Source organism: Bos javanicus, chromosome 13 (genome assembly GCF_032452875.1).
Source record: "Bos javanicus breed banteng chromosome 13, ARS-OSU_banteng_1.0, whole genome shotgun sequence".
Taxonomy (NCBI): Eukaryota; Metazoa; Chordata; class Mammalia; order Artiodactyla; family Bovidae; genus Bos; species Bos javanicus.
Window position 1 is genome coordinate 81076066 of NC_083880.1, and position 14619 is coordinate 81090684.

Sequence of the window (14619 nt, forward strand, 5' to 3'; positions counted from 1 at the left end):
AGAAGCAACAGGAGGACACTGGGAACACTCGGTTTTGTAGTAAAGCTAAGAACTCATTATTATCTTATGAAATGAAAATCGAAAATCGAGCGTTGGGCTCCATATACTTAGCTCCGCCCACGCGTAATCCTGTTTTGCCATCACCACCCCCCAGCTAGACTCTCTCTAAACGAGTCAGGTGCTGCAGAGACGCAGGCGACACAAACAATGGAGCCAGAAATGTCCCTTCCAATGTGAGCTGATGCTCCTGCTCACGCGTTATTCGGGGAGAGAGGGAAGACCCCACTTCACCCCTTCTTAATGCCACACACATCAGCTACACCTCATTTTTCACAATTATCCAAGCAGACCAGCCCTCCTTAAGATCTATTTCCCAATGTATGCTTATAAAATCGCACCATTATCTCTGATCTAATCCTCGTGATAGGAGCCCTCTGCCTTTAGCTAACTTCTGATTTTCTCTCCAGCTCCTCCTGCCTGCCACCGCATTCTCAGCTTTCTAACAAAACAAAACCAAACGCCTTCTGATTTGCTATGTTTAACATCCATTGGAATCACCATTTGAGTTAGCCTTAATGAGAAGAAGAGAATGCCAGTACTATCTTACTTTCGCAAGTATTTGTTTTACTGTGGAACTATTATAGAGAAGCGATTTGGAAACTGTATGTAAATCCAGGGGCTGAAACGGTGCCAAGACAGACTTAAAAGAATTCAGTGTTCAGAGCAGGAAAACCTGAAAAACTGCAATGAGGAGTTAGCAGGAAAAGAAAATGAAAAAGTTAGGCAAACCCTTGCCAGCTCTGCAAACTACAAGGGACATTTGAGAAGGAAGCCGGGGCAGCTCTTTTAACAAGACTGAAGCCCTAAAGGAAGCAGGGATCACCAACCACTCCAGGGAACACGAAACTTCTCTTTTCTATGAAGTTTCTTGATCCCCTGAAGTCATCTCACAATTCTAAATGCCGTGTAAAACCTCACAGCAGTACATGATAGAAAACAAATAGCAGACATTACCTTTGAGAAGGGTAGACAGGGTCTGGAACCAGGGGGGGCCTCTTTCTCCCTGAGTTGGCCCCGTCCACCTGACTCGGAACAATACTGGAAGAGATGTGATTGCTGGTTTTTATAAGCAAACCAAAAAAGGGAGGAGCCACGAATAAGGCTCAATATAAATAGAGGTTAGATGCAATCCCGACTTGACTAACCAATCATGACTGGTAACTTGACTGAGGACCCTCCCCCACCCTACAAGCACAACTTATCCACAGCCCCCTCCACTATCCTGCACGATTGGTCCATGGAGGTCTCCACTCAAAGTGTCAATTAAACTTTCTTGACAAATTACACGGGTCACAAATAAAACAAACTAGAGGATATAGCAAAAAAAAAAGAAACACTCAGATACAGACAAGGAGCTGGTGGTTATCAGTGCGGGACGGGGAGGGGCAGGGGAGAGGGGGAGGGGCAAGACGGGGGAGGAAGATGAGGGCTGCAAAGTACTCCACCGGGAAGTAAACAAGGTACAAGCATGTAGTGTACAAGCCAGAGGACAGGGCCGGCATTCTCCACCCACCATAAATGGGCTTAAAAGCTTTGAGTCACTTTGTATGCCTGAAACATACAATACGGTACATCAGCCATACCTCAAATATAGGTATTGACATATATATATAAACAGGTACGAGGGATGTAGTATGCACCACGATTGATCTAATTAACACGACTGATACAATTAACATGATTGATGTAGTTAATGTTATCTATGAAAGCAAAACAGTAAATCCTGAGTACTGGTCACAAGAGAAAATCTGCCTGTGTGTGTGTCCGTATGAGATGATGGGTGTTCACTAAACTTACTATGATCACTTCATGATCGTTTTCTAAGTCAACCATTACACTATACACCTTAACCTTACACAATGCTGTGCGTTGAATATATCACAATAAAACTAGAAGAAAAATAAATTACATGGGTCACATAACATTTGGAGCACCTCTTTAAAGCTTGTCCTCATCGAATATTCTAGATGGGGACCCATGGGGTGAGGAGGGGGTGCCAATAGGAGAGGAAGGTAACTGGCATGTCCTGAAATCCAGTTTTCATCATCATCTCAAAACAGGGAACCATCTTCTATCTGCCCACTTATACCAAAATCTAGAAATCAAACTGTGGTATTTCATCTCCATCCCCCCTACACACACACCCCACCTTTATCCATCAGCAGGGCCTGTAGCTTCCACCTTAATATATCTCAAACCTGCCCACGGACCTTCATCTCCAACACAAGGCTGCCCCACAGCACCGAGAGCGCTCACTCCTGCCAGTACACCATGGTGTCTGCAAACTTCTTCCTTTCTAGGTTTGCCTTAATATGTTCTCCACCCATAGCCCAAGAGATCTTTTTACAGTGTAAATCAGATGGTGTCACCACCCTGCTTAACAGCTTCCTACTGCCTCAGGAAAAAAGAACAAGCTCCAGGGCCTGCCTGCCAGCCCTGCCGATCTGGGCCCTGCCTGACTCTCCAACCTCAAGTCTTGGCAAGCCCGTCACTCAGAGCTCTAAGCTTCAGCCTTCTCTCTGACCCAGAGTCTCCAGCCCTGTGGTTCCCTTCGCCTAGTTCTCTCTCCCGAGCCTTTCAAAAAATCAGCTTCTGTTCCTCCTGAGAGGTTTAAACTCTCTCTGGGCAGGGAGCTGTGGCAAGATGTTGGAATGTCTTCTCTCCAGTAATCCAATCTTGGGCTCAAAATATTCCTGTTTCAACCTCTAGACAGTTGGATTAATCCTAGAATACTATTTCATCGCCATGGGTTTCCATTCCTGATCCATAAAATGGTGTGACGGAGGGAGAGAGGGGGAAGTAAATCTTAAAAAAAATTTTTTTTTTTAAATTGAAGTATAGTTAAGGAATTCCCTGGCAGTCCAGTGCTTAGGAGCCAGAGCTTTCACTACAGTGGCCCAGGGTTCAATCCCTGGTTGGGGAACTAAGACCCTCCCCCAAAAAAGTATAATTAATTTACAATACTATGTTAGTTTCAGGCGTATAGAGCACAGGGATGCAGCATTTTTATAGGTTATGTGTGTCTGCGTGTGTCTGTTCAGTCACTCAGTCACGTCCACTCCATTTCAAGTTTTGTGATTTTGGCTAGAGTCTTGTAGAAGTAGACCCTTCTCATCACAAGGAAAAAATATTTGTAACTATGTGAAATGGTACGTGTTAATTAAACTTATTGTGGTCATCATTTCTAAAATATGTACATATATCAAATTACTATATTGTACAATTTAGGCTTATACAATGCTATAATGGTAATCATTTGGGCTTCCTGGGTGGTTCAGTGGTTAAAAAAAAAAACCTTCCTGCCAATACAAGAGGCGCAGGTTTGACCCCTGGGTCAGGAGGATCCTCTGGAGAAGGAAAGGCGTCCCACTCCAGTATTCTTGCCTGGAGAATTCCATGGACAGAGGAGCCTGGAGAGCTAAGGTCCATGGGGTCGCAAAGCGTCAAACACAGCTGTGTGCCTGAGCACAAAATAAAACTGGAAGAACTAGATAATAATATCATCATTTATATAAATATTTCTGTTCATATGAGACTTGAGAGAGTTGAGACTCTGCATGAAGCTTGTAAGCCCAAAGTCTGGCGGGCCTGGCACTATCGCAGGCACCGGAGCCCGAGCTCACAGTAAGCAAAGCAGACGGAGCTCTTGCCCCTTTGGAGCTTGCTTTCTAGAGGGAGGCAGACAACACAGGCTCCGTGGAGACGGAAAGAGCTTGCTGTTTTTTGGACTGGGGCTCCTTGAGGAGCAGACCCCGCCAGGAAAGCTTTCTAAGATGAGGCGCAGAAGGTGAAAAGGCTCAGGGCGGAGGACGGGCTCCCTGGGGAGGCCACTGCAAGGGGCCCAGCGAGTGAGAACAGGGAAGCAAGGAAATAATGAGACAGAGGCAAGGACTGGCTTCTGTGGGGTTTTTTGGTGGCACTGGGTAGCATGGAGGACCTTAGTTCCTGGACCAGGGATCGAACTCGTGCCCCCTGCAGTGGAGATGCAGAGCCCTAACCACTGGACCACCAGGGAAGCTGCAAGGCCTGGTTTTTGGACCTGGTAGCAAGAGATCAAAGATGGTCAATTCTCTGGGCTTGCTTTACTTTATCTCATCTGCAGTCCCTGACAGAGTCAACCCCTTCCTCCAAACACCTTCTCCTCTGATTCAGGACACAGCCTGTCCTCCTGATTTCCACCAGTCCTCACTGGCGGCTCCTTCTCCATGCCCTCGCTAGCTCTGTTCCCCTGACTCCAGATTCTGAAGTGTTCCAGGATCCAACACAGGAGCCTGGTCTTTTTCCTAGTCATTCTCCAAGTATTTCATCCTGTCCAATGGCTCAAAATACCATCTACAAGGCGCCTAAATTTGTATATTTCCCACCCAGACTTCTCCCCTCAAACCCCAAAATATATTTCCAGCTGTCTACTCCAGCTCCATTTAGATGTCCAGGAATTATTTCTGGATTTCAACTCTCAGACCTTCTCCCACAATCCCCCACCACTAACGTATCCATAAGACCATAGAATCGTATGAGGCTCTCCGGGAAGGGAATGCAGATGGAGAAGAAAGGTCCCGTAGTGAGATGGGTCAGCCGCTGACACTGACACTGGATCACGAATCCCTGTCAGGTGCCCCCCAGCTCAAATCGATGCCCTCATACTCACCATTATAGCAATTATTCCTTCCTCGCCCCTTCCTACTACAGCCTAAACTCCATAAAAATACATGACACTGTGATTTGTTCTCTGCTGACATCTAAGTCTCAGTATGATGTCTGTCTACAGCAGCAATCAATAAATGCATTCCAGACAAATGAATATAGAAATAAAATTAATGTACAGAACTCACATGATTCAAAGAGATGACTCACTGGAAAAGACCCTGATGATAGGAAAGATTCAGGGCAGGAGGAGAAGGGGACGACAGAAGATGAAATGGTTGGATGGCATCACCTACTCAATGGACATGAGTTTGAACAAACTCTAGGAGACAGTGAAAAACAGGAGAGCCTGGCATGCTGCAGTGCATGGGGTCGCAAAGAGTGAGACAGGACGCAGCAACCGAACAGCAGAACTCAGCTGCAGTAAGATCCAGCCAAAAGGGACCTGAAATTTGAGTGTTTAGGCCACTCACAGGGGTCTAGGCAGTTTCCTCATATGTACAAGGGGGCTTCTAATCTCTATTCATCCTGCCTAGCTCGATGGTTGGGTTGCCCTCCATCATACCAGAGGGAATCTATAACAGCAAAGGATTGCTACCATAACTCTTATCTTGACTGCTCAGTATCAGCTCGGCAGGGGGCTCCGCTTTTGTCTGGACTCGACTCTGAATATTCTTGGAACTCAGCCCCCTTGATGACCTTTTGTTGTTCAGTCGCTAAGTCCTGTCCTACTCTTTGCGACCCCATGGACTGTGGCACCAGGCTCCTCTGGCCTCCACTATCTCCCGGAGTTTGCTTAAACTCATGTCCATTTGACCTGAAACCCGACAGGTCCTGTACTTTGCTAGAAGAGCATTCGGAGGCTCTGAACTCACTTTTCTCTGGTTTGGATGAGATGATTGGTGTAGTAAATGGTTTATATAGTTGGTTGGTTATGAATTTTATTTTCTTTTATGTTTTTGGTCTGAATCAGACTGTTAACTCCATCAAAATGGGGACTTGTCCAAACTCACTGCCAGCAGAGCCTCCTGCACGTCTCTGCCATGGGATGGGCTGTGTGGACTAAACCACCAAGCCTTAAAAAGCTTCATGCCAGAAACGGGCCAACCTGCCGAGAAGCGCTAGCGTTAACAGGGTTCACATGTGCTTCTCACTTTGTAACTCATTTAATCCACCTAACAATTCTGCAAGGCAGGGCCTGTGCTTTCCCATTTGTATAGACAAAGAACCTGGGCACCCAGCGATTAAATAGCTGGTAATAAGCAGCAGAGCCAGGTGCCTACATTCAGCACCCACCACCCCTAGGGCCTCTGTCCTCATCCACAGACACCGGGCCTCCCTCATCGTGGGGTCCCCCGCCTGGGCCTCCCCCTCAGCGCCTCTCTCCCCTGCCCCTCACCCCAGTGTCCTTCATCACAATGGCCTCCTTTTCCTGTGCAGACACCAGCGAGGCCTCACCCAGCACCTCATGGTATCCCCCCGGGCCCCTGCGGATGTGCTACGAGAACAGAGTAGGTGTTCACTAAACGCCAGATGCCAACTGAGGACGAGTGCTGTGTGCCAGGCACTTGCCACCTACTGCCTCACTACGCTCTCCCAGGAACACAATGAAACGTTGACTTCACTGATTTCAGTACAGACGTGTAACACGTATTCAGCCAACGGCACACACACCTACTGTGAGCCGCGCGTTCTCCCCGCGTGCTGGGGAACAACTGTCAGGGAAGTGGACGCCGACAAGCACATCTCTGCCACACCCCAAGCTCCTTACGACTCCAAAGTCCAATCTGGGGAGTTCCCTGGTGGTCCAGTGGCTAAGATGCCAGGCTCCCAGGGCAGGGGGCCCAGGTTCAATCCCTGGTCTGGGAACTAAATCCCGCAAAGTGCAACAAAGAGTTGGCACACCGTAACGAGACCCAGCACAGCCAAAAAAATAAATAAATATATTTTCTTTAAAGTCAGATCTGATCATATCCAGGCCCTGCCCCGAAATCCCAGTGTCTCGAAGACAGACAGAATTTCTGGTAAGGCCTAGTGGGCCCTCTGAAGACTTTGGACTTTGTTCTGAGAGCACTAGTCTGCCACCGAAAAAAAAAAGTGAGACTGAAAAAACTATCAAACTTCAAGTGTTTCTTCCTCGAGAGATTATCTCCCAAAGGATCTCATCCCACTTAAAAAAAGAAGCATGGCAAAAAGCAAAGAAGTTACAGTCCTCTTACTTCAAGACCACATTCTCCTCCCCTTGAGGGTAGGAGCTCAGGCTCAGCCCTGCCGCCCTGATCACCACACCTGGCACCGGCTGTAATCTGATCAATCTTCACCCCTTGAGTTATTACTGCCTTTCCTTTTTTCTTCTCCATTGCCTTTTTTTTTTTTTTTAATTATCAGATAGATGCTCTATTTATAAAAATAAAATTTTATTTTTACATAACACTGAGCAGAGTTCCTGTATGATACAGTAAATCCTTATTACTTAACCATCTTATGCCTTTCTTTTAAAAAAGAGGAAACTGAGGCTCAGGAGCCTTGAGCAGGCTGTCTGAGGTCACACAGCTAACAGCCTGATTCCCCATCTTCCAGATGAAGGTCAGTGGACCATTTGAACCCAATGTCAAACCTCAGCTCTGTCACCAACCTAAAGCTCCTAAAAATGAACCCTGATGCACACTGTTGACACTTATCTCCTGAACGTTCAGCCCTGAGCAGCTCTGGGGCAAGGTTGAAGCCTCCTCGCCCAGCCAGCTTCCCCGCCCCCGTCCTGGACCGGCCTCCTTTCCCCGGCTGCCCTGGGCTGCTCCCCTCCCACCGCCGTCACTCCCTGGCCTTCCCTTGTCCCCAGCGTAGCTCCCCTAACAGTCTGCAAGTCTCCTGTGAAGGTACTGAAGGTAAGGAGGAAAGGTCATGCAAATCACGTCCCAGCAGCAATTAGCAGAGTGCTTTTCGCAGAGCTGGGAGGCAGTATATGTTTATAAGATGAAGTCTCAAACTTCCATGCCTCCCTTTTACACTGCCTGTCAGAGCTGATCAGTTCGGAAGTCTTACAACTCCTACCATCTCAGAATCTCTCAAATGCACCCTTTTCCTTTTTTATTTCCACAGTTCTTGGTGCTTGGCTCATTCTGATCTGTGTAGCAGTCTCATAACCGATCCTCTTGTCCCTGTCTTCTTAACCCAGATTACCTGTTCCTGAGCCCCACCAATAACCCCTGCCACTGCCCTGTGCAGTGGAGATGCGGTAAAATCTCCAGTTTTACCAAAATAAACCATAGTTCCCTCTCTCAGGGAACAAAACTACACGCGGCCCCAGCCAACCTTTCGGCCAGATGCATTCCATAAGTATTTATTTGGGAGCACTCCTCGGTCCCAGGCACTTAGCTAGATAGTACTTAAGCAGTGAGATACAAAACGGACTGGATTCCTACCCTTGTGGATCTTACATTTTAACAGGAGAAATCGTAAACAGATTAATACATAAGCAGAAAAGCATGTAATTAGAATACCCGCTCTAGAGAAATAACCCCTCAGTTACATAAAGAAGCATGCCCAAGGATGTTCACTGCAGTATTGTTTATAAGAGTGAAACACTGGAAACAACCCGTGTCCATCAAAAGGAAAACAGCTGCGTGCGCTGTGCTCTATCCGAACTGAAGAATGCGGATAGCAGCTGGGAAGAATGAAGCAGTACGGTCAGGTCGCCAAGACGTGGTGGAATCAAAGGACAAAGCTGCTACCTGTGGCTGAGTTATGCTGATGTTTGACAGAAAACAACAACGTTCTGTACAGCAACTATTCTTCAATTAAAAATTAAAATTTTTTTTTAAAGTTGCAAAAAGTAATGCCATACTTTTTTAAGAAACATATACACAGTAATGTATTTTCCAAAGGAAATACATGTATATTGTATATTTATGTGTATTATATAAATACGTATGTTTATATTTATATATATATTTACATATACATAAATACACACATCCACATATACAGTATATATTTAACAATGTACATTTATATGTATTACGTTATGTATATGTACACATGTGTATACATATACACACGCATATTTGTGTGTGTGTGATGTAAATATATTTATGAACACACACATCATAAGACATATCCATGCTGATCATTTCTCAATATACATAAATAACCAAATCATTATCTTGTACAACCTGAAACTAATACAATGTTACACATCCTTATATCTCAATAAACAAATATATAAAAAAACAAATATATATATATGCAAATACACCAAATTTGGCTAATTCTCAAAAATGGGCAAGGATCCAGGGCACTTGGGTGAGAGCTAAAATTTTAATCTCTTTTCATGTAAAGCATACACATATGCCTACTAACAAAAAATTCCAAATTGTGTGGAATAACCTCAGAAATTAAAAAAAAAAAAACCAGGAGATAAAATGTTTAGTACCCCCACCTACAGCCGTTTCATGAACAGGAGAGGCAGCGCTCTCTGCTTACCTGCCTCCCTACTCCGGCCGCCTGCCTGTCAGCCTGAATGTCTCCAAACGCACGCGCCATCCGTGTGCACAAGGCCCCCACAGCCCCTGCCCACCCCCAGGGCCGCTCCAGAGGCCTCCACCCTCTTTGTTCAGTCACCTTCAGCCCCTCCTTTGTGACACCGGCTGGACCAGGCTGAGCCCGCCTGTGTAAACTGCAGGCCCCTTGAAGGGAAGGCCAGTTTCCTCCATGTCGCAGTTGCTGGCACACAGGAAGTGGCTCAGTATTTAGCTGTCCTATTTAATTAAACCCTGGAAAAGGAAATGGCAACCCACCCCAGTATTCTTGCCTGGAAACCCCCATGGAGAGAGGAGCCTGACTCCATAGGGTGGCAAAGAGTCAGACATGACTAAAGCGACTTAGCACATTGCACATTTAATTAAAAGAACGTGCTCTTAGCTGTACTATTTAACTAAATAAACATGCTCCCTAGGCTCCTTCATTCACGCGTGCATTTTCTCTCCTGCTCAACAAACGTTTATTAAGCACCTACTGTGTACCAGGCACTGTTCCAGGTGCTTGGAATGCAGCTGGAAAGCAAACCAGTCAAAACGCCTATCGTCACAGAGTTAGCATTTAAAGTTCTACCGTGTTCCATTAAGTGCCGGGACTCCCCTGGCGGGCCGGTGGTTAAGGCTCTTCACTCCCTATGCAGGGATGCAGATTTGATTCCTGGGCAGGGAATTAAGCCCCCATGTGCCTTGTGGCGTGGAGAAAAATAAGGGAGGAAGCGGTCAGGAGATGAAGGGGGGAGGGGGTGTTAAATAAAGAGTCTGGAATGACTTCATGGGGGCAGGCATCTGGGTAAGGATCTGAACAGGGTGGCAGTGGGAGCCATGCGCACCCCTGGGGAAAGAGTCTAAAAGGCCGGCCCTGCAATGACCTTAAAGGGTATGTGATTCAAGGAGTAGAAAGAGACAAATCAGAAAATGAGAGCGGTGGTGGCGATGATATCAGTTGCCTGGGGCCTTTGGGGTTTTAAGAAGATAGGATTTTATCTGAATGTGCCTGAGAGCCATTGAATGGTTTGAGCAGAGGAATGATGACCGGGTACTAAGAAGCTTATTAAAGAGATGGTAAAAATGAAGAACACTCCTAAAATAGTCAAGCAGATAGTCTCCTTTGCCAAAAGCACTCAGATATTTGTGTGTTCATATTTTCAGGCGACTTTGATAACAACGATAGTAATAGAAGACATAAGAAGGATAAGAAGACAGGAAAAATCAAACAATTTATTGAGCCCCTGCTACGTGCCAGTCTTAACACCACACCTAATGTGCCCATTCAGGCTGTTACTGAGTTCTCCTGATAACCTATCTATATTTATGTAATTATACATGAGTTTACATATAAATTAAGTATATTTAAATTCATTTGCCAGATGAGGAAACTGGAGCCAGCAGAGGTTTGCTTTCTGACTTACTAGCTTAACTTCCTTGAGGTTCAAAAAGAATAAAATGAAATTATAGCCCGATTTGATTCCAAAGCCCACGCTGCCACATGCCATTCTTTCTTATCCTAAATTGTTGACCTTGGCCTTGGGAGAACAGAGGATAATAACAAGACTCACTGACGGAGCACTTACTACGGTGCCAGTGCACTGTATGCACCACATTTGGACACCCAGGCCGACTTAGTGCCCCCTTCACACACACTAGAGACCTGCCACTGAGCCGTCACGTGGACGGTGGTTAAAGGGCTGAGCTCATGAAGCTGGGTTCACACCGAGACTCTGCACGACCCAGCTGTGCATCCTGTCACCTCATTTGAACTTTCTTTGCCTCTTCTCCCCATTTTACAGATGGAGGTGAGAATACCCAGTGACAAGCGTATTTAAGAGAAATGAACAAATCCTCCCCTGTAAAAAGCTTTGGAGACAATGTGTCACACAGCGGGCTTCCCAGGTGGCTCAGCAGTAACGAACCCGCTGGCCAATGCAGGAGGCGCGGGTTGGATCCCTGGGTGAGGAAGACCCCCAGGAGGAGGTAATGGCTACCCACTCCAGTATCCTTGCCTGGGGAATCCCATGGACAGAGCATCCTGGCAGGCTACAGTCCATGCGGTCTCCAAGAGTCGGACACGACTGAGCCACTGAACTGGACTGAACTGAATATTATAAAGATTATCGCCTATGGCCACAGAAGCTCAGCCACTGCAGAACCCTGCTAAGGCGCTTCTCCACGGGTTAGAGAAGCAAGCGTATTCATAGCAGGTGAGGGAGAGAAAAGGCTTTGGACCCGGACTGCTCTCTCCAGAACTGAGTCGCTTTCAATCATCTTTAGTCCACCCAACATGGACTAAGCAAGTGAAATCCTGTGAAAAATCAGAAGGATACCTTAATCTGGGCGATCTCTCCGGGGTTCAGAGACAGTCTCTCAGTATCCCCTGGGCATCTTCTCCCAGCGGAAGGTCAAGGAGGCCCCCTGAAGGACAAGCTGGGAGGTGAGGGGCAGTGGGGAGGGATGCAAACAGCAGCCTCCAGACTGTAGGTGCGCTCTCTCAGGCCACGCCGCCAGCAGGGCAGTGGGAAATGCTGGAGAGGAGATTAGGGCCAGGGCCACACCCTAGAGAGGCACAGAGTAGCCAAAAAATCCCTGAGTCTAGACGAGGGATCACACAGCTGCCCTAAACCTCTGGAGCTGGTTAATCCCGCCCCAAAGCCTTCACCACTTCACTTTCAGCAGCTCCCAGCACCAACACTGCAAGTTTCCCCCAGAAACCGGAACTGAATCAAATGCCGTCCCAGAGCCTTCCTGGACCCACATCCTGACTGCACTGCCCAGAGACCTCAGCCCGATGGCTTAGCCTCCCTGTCTCATCTGTAAAATGGGAATAATGAGTCCCCAGTGCTCCGGATACCTTTAAGGCTTAAAGGAGCTGATGGCAATGGGACCTTAAAAACCTTAAAAGTAACTCAGTAAACGTCAGCCAGAATGACAGGAGTCATCCTTCTCCCTGTCCTAATCAGCCCTTCAACTGAACTAATCCCCTTGGCCTCTTTGACAACTTTTTTTTTTCAAATGTGGTTAGCACATTTTGTTGACATATTTTTACAAATACCAAGCCTGCATGTCCTCTTAAAAATATTTTAGGAGATTATGTTTTGTTCCCACTTGTGGCTTCAGCAAGTGGGATGAAAACAGTGTAAAAGTAAATGAGGAAAAAAGGACCATCTTTTCTGAATTTTTACAAAAAGAAAGAAAAGAAAAGAAAAGAATGAAAGATTCAGATGCTCTTAAAGACTATCTTGCTATTTTCTTATCAAGATCCTTTTCTCTTTTTTTTTCCTCCCCCATTAACACAACAGTAATGACATAGCCTTTCTTTCTTCCCTGTTTAAATTTAAAAATCTGACACATAAATTTCTCCAAACTAATACAATTGAATTTTCTATAACGATTTGTAACTACTATGCTATGTCCTTTAAATAATGCTGCAAACAGAAATAAACAAGTTTCTCAAGCACTTGTGCCTGAAGTCAAGGAGTAAGAACAACGTGTCCCCAAGGAAACAAAGTAGAATTTGGACTCCAGGCTAAAATGGCTCTGCCTTAATCCTCTGTTACCCGGTACCACGGGGCTGCGTTTACAGGAAGCGCCTGCCACCAGAAGTTTTCTGCTAGTTTCCAACCCGATTTCAACCGTATTTTTGAATCATCCCCTCAGCCATATGGAAACAAAAACACTGAGCTTAAAAAAAAAAAAAAAACAAAAACCGTAAAGATCGCTGACCTGTTCCTTTCTGCCTTCTCCAGGATGGGTACAGGCAGGAAGAAACGCCGGGCGCCCCTCCCCCTCCACGGCTGGCTTCCCGGCCGGTAGAGACTATCTCATTACCACATTTTCAACAAGCAGCCCGGTTTCCTCGTTTAATCAAAGTTAGTTTGCGCTTGTTTGGCAGTCTGCGCATGCCAGCTTTTTATGGCTATAGAAAATGTGTATTTATTTATTTTGAGATGGCTCTGACCACATGACACAGGAGTCAGCCCCAGCCTATGATTTATAAGAGCTCTGAAAAGCATTGCCTTTAAACATTTTAATAGAGGCTCCCTCATCCTTTGTAAGTGGAAGTGTAACTTGGTACAGTCCTTTTGTGAACAACTCGGTGGCACAAGTCAAGGGTCTTACAAACGTTCATACACGTGGATGCAGCAACAACACTCCCGAAATCAACCCAGAGGCAACAGCCCCATCAAGGAAAAGGTGTCACGAACAAAGACATGCATGGCAACAAGATTCACTATAAGGAGAGGAGCAGTACACACACACTCTCTCTCCATGCCCATGTGGAAACACACAGGAATAGCTAATCATCCAAATTGTGCCCCACTTTTGCACATAGCCATTTTGAAACCAGAAAGTTTTGAAAAATAATGCCATTGGGAAATAGTTAAAATACCAAATGGAAAAAATCAAGATGCAAAATCATATTTTTCATAAACTATGTCTTTTTCTTAGTAAGCAAATAGCACATAAGAATACATAAAACTGTTAAAATTGGTTTTCTTATCAGGGAAATTTGAGCATGGACTGTACATTATGTGATAGCGAGGACTTATTGTTCATTCATTCGCTGTGATAATGGCATCTTGAGTTACGAGGAAAAAATGTACACTTTTTTAGAGACATATATTGAAGAGTATAGGAGGAGAATGGCGTGATATATTGGAATTTATAATGCTTTAGCAAATTTCAAATAGGAGAGAACTGAAGCAAATGTGGTTCACATCTTGAAACTGCAGAACTGATTCTCTCTATTGCTATGTTCATTTCAAAATTTCTTGGTATTTCCCTGGCAGTCCAGAGGTTGAGACTTTGCCTTTCAGTGCGGGGGGTACGCGTTCAATCCCTGGTCGGGGAACTAAGATCCCACATGCCTTGTGGCCAAAAAAACAAAACAGAACACCGAAGCACTATTGCAATAAATTAAAGACTTTTAAAATGGCCCACATCAAAAAATTTCTTGGAAAATTTTTCTATTACACATTTTTTTAACGGTTATTTTTGATCACGGGCTGTGGATGAACTTTTCCTACCTCCTCTTTTTCTCAAATTATTTTTCTCTTATATGCCTGTATAACCTTTGGAAAAAAACAAATTAACATTTATTTTACCAAAAAGAAATTACAAAGAGTTGACAGTCCCACAGAGATGTTTTTATTGCTGTGCAGTAGTCGTGAATCGTCAGAATACTCTGATAAGCCTAGGCACCTTAAAATGCGACCTCATAAATCGTCCAATTCCTCTCTGTGGGTTGCACCATCTGAGACGATGCTGTAAATATGATCAGCTGATAACAAGGCCAGCTGCAGAGAACCATTTTTAAGATTAGGAACCATTTACACACACACACACCACCTCCTGCCTCTTAAGCGTTAAGTGGCAAGACATTCTG

General features: G+C 45.4%; 1 protein-coding gene across 3 annotated transcripts in view; it reads right to left on the minus strand.

Annotated features, from left to right (window-relative positions):
- The window catches only part of ZNF217 (zinc finger protein 217), a 39080-nt gene extending 26026 nt beyond the window's left edge, over positions 1-13054 (minus strand). Inside the window, exon 1 of one of the 3 annotated variants that reach the window (XM_061437994.1) lies at positions 12957-13054. The gene's annotated coding sequence lies outside the window, so the exon portion shown is untranslated. Of the gene's footprint in view, positions 1-1014; positions 1183-9186; positions 9210-12956 lie in introns of those variants that run through there. The other 2 variants (XM_061437995.1, XM_061437992.1) reach the window with 2 other exon arrangements.
- Between the last annotated feature and the right edge of the window lie 1565 nt (positions 13055-14619).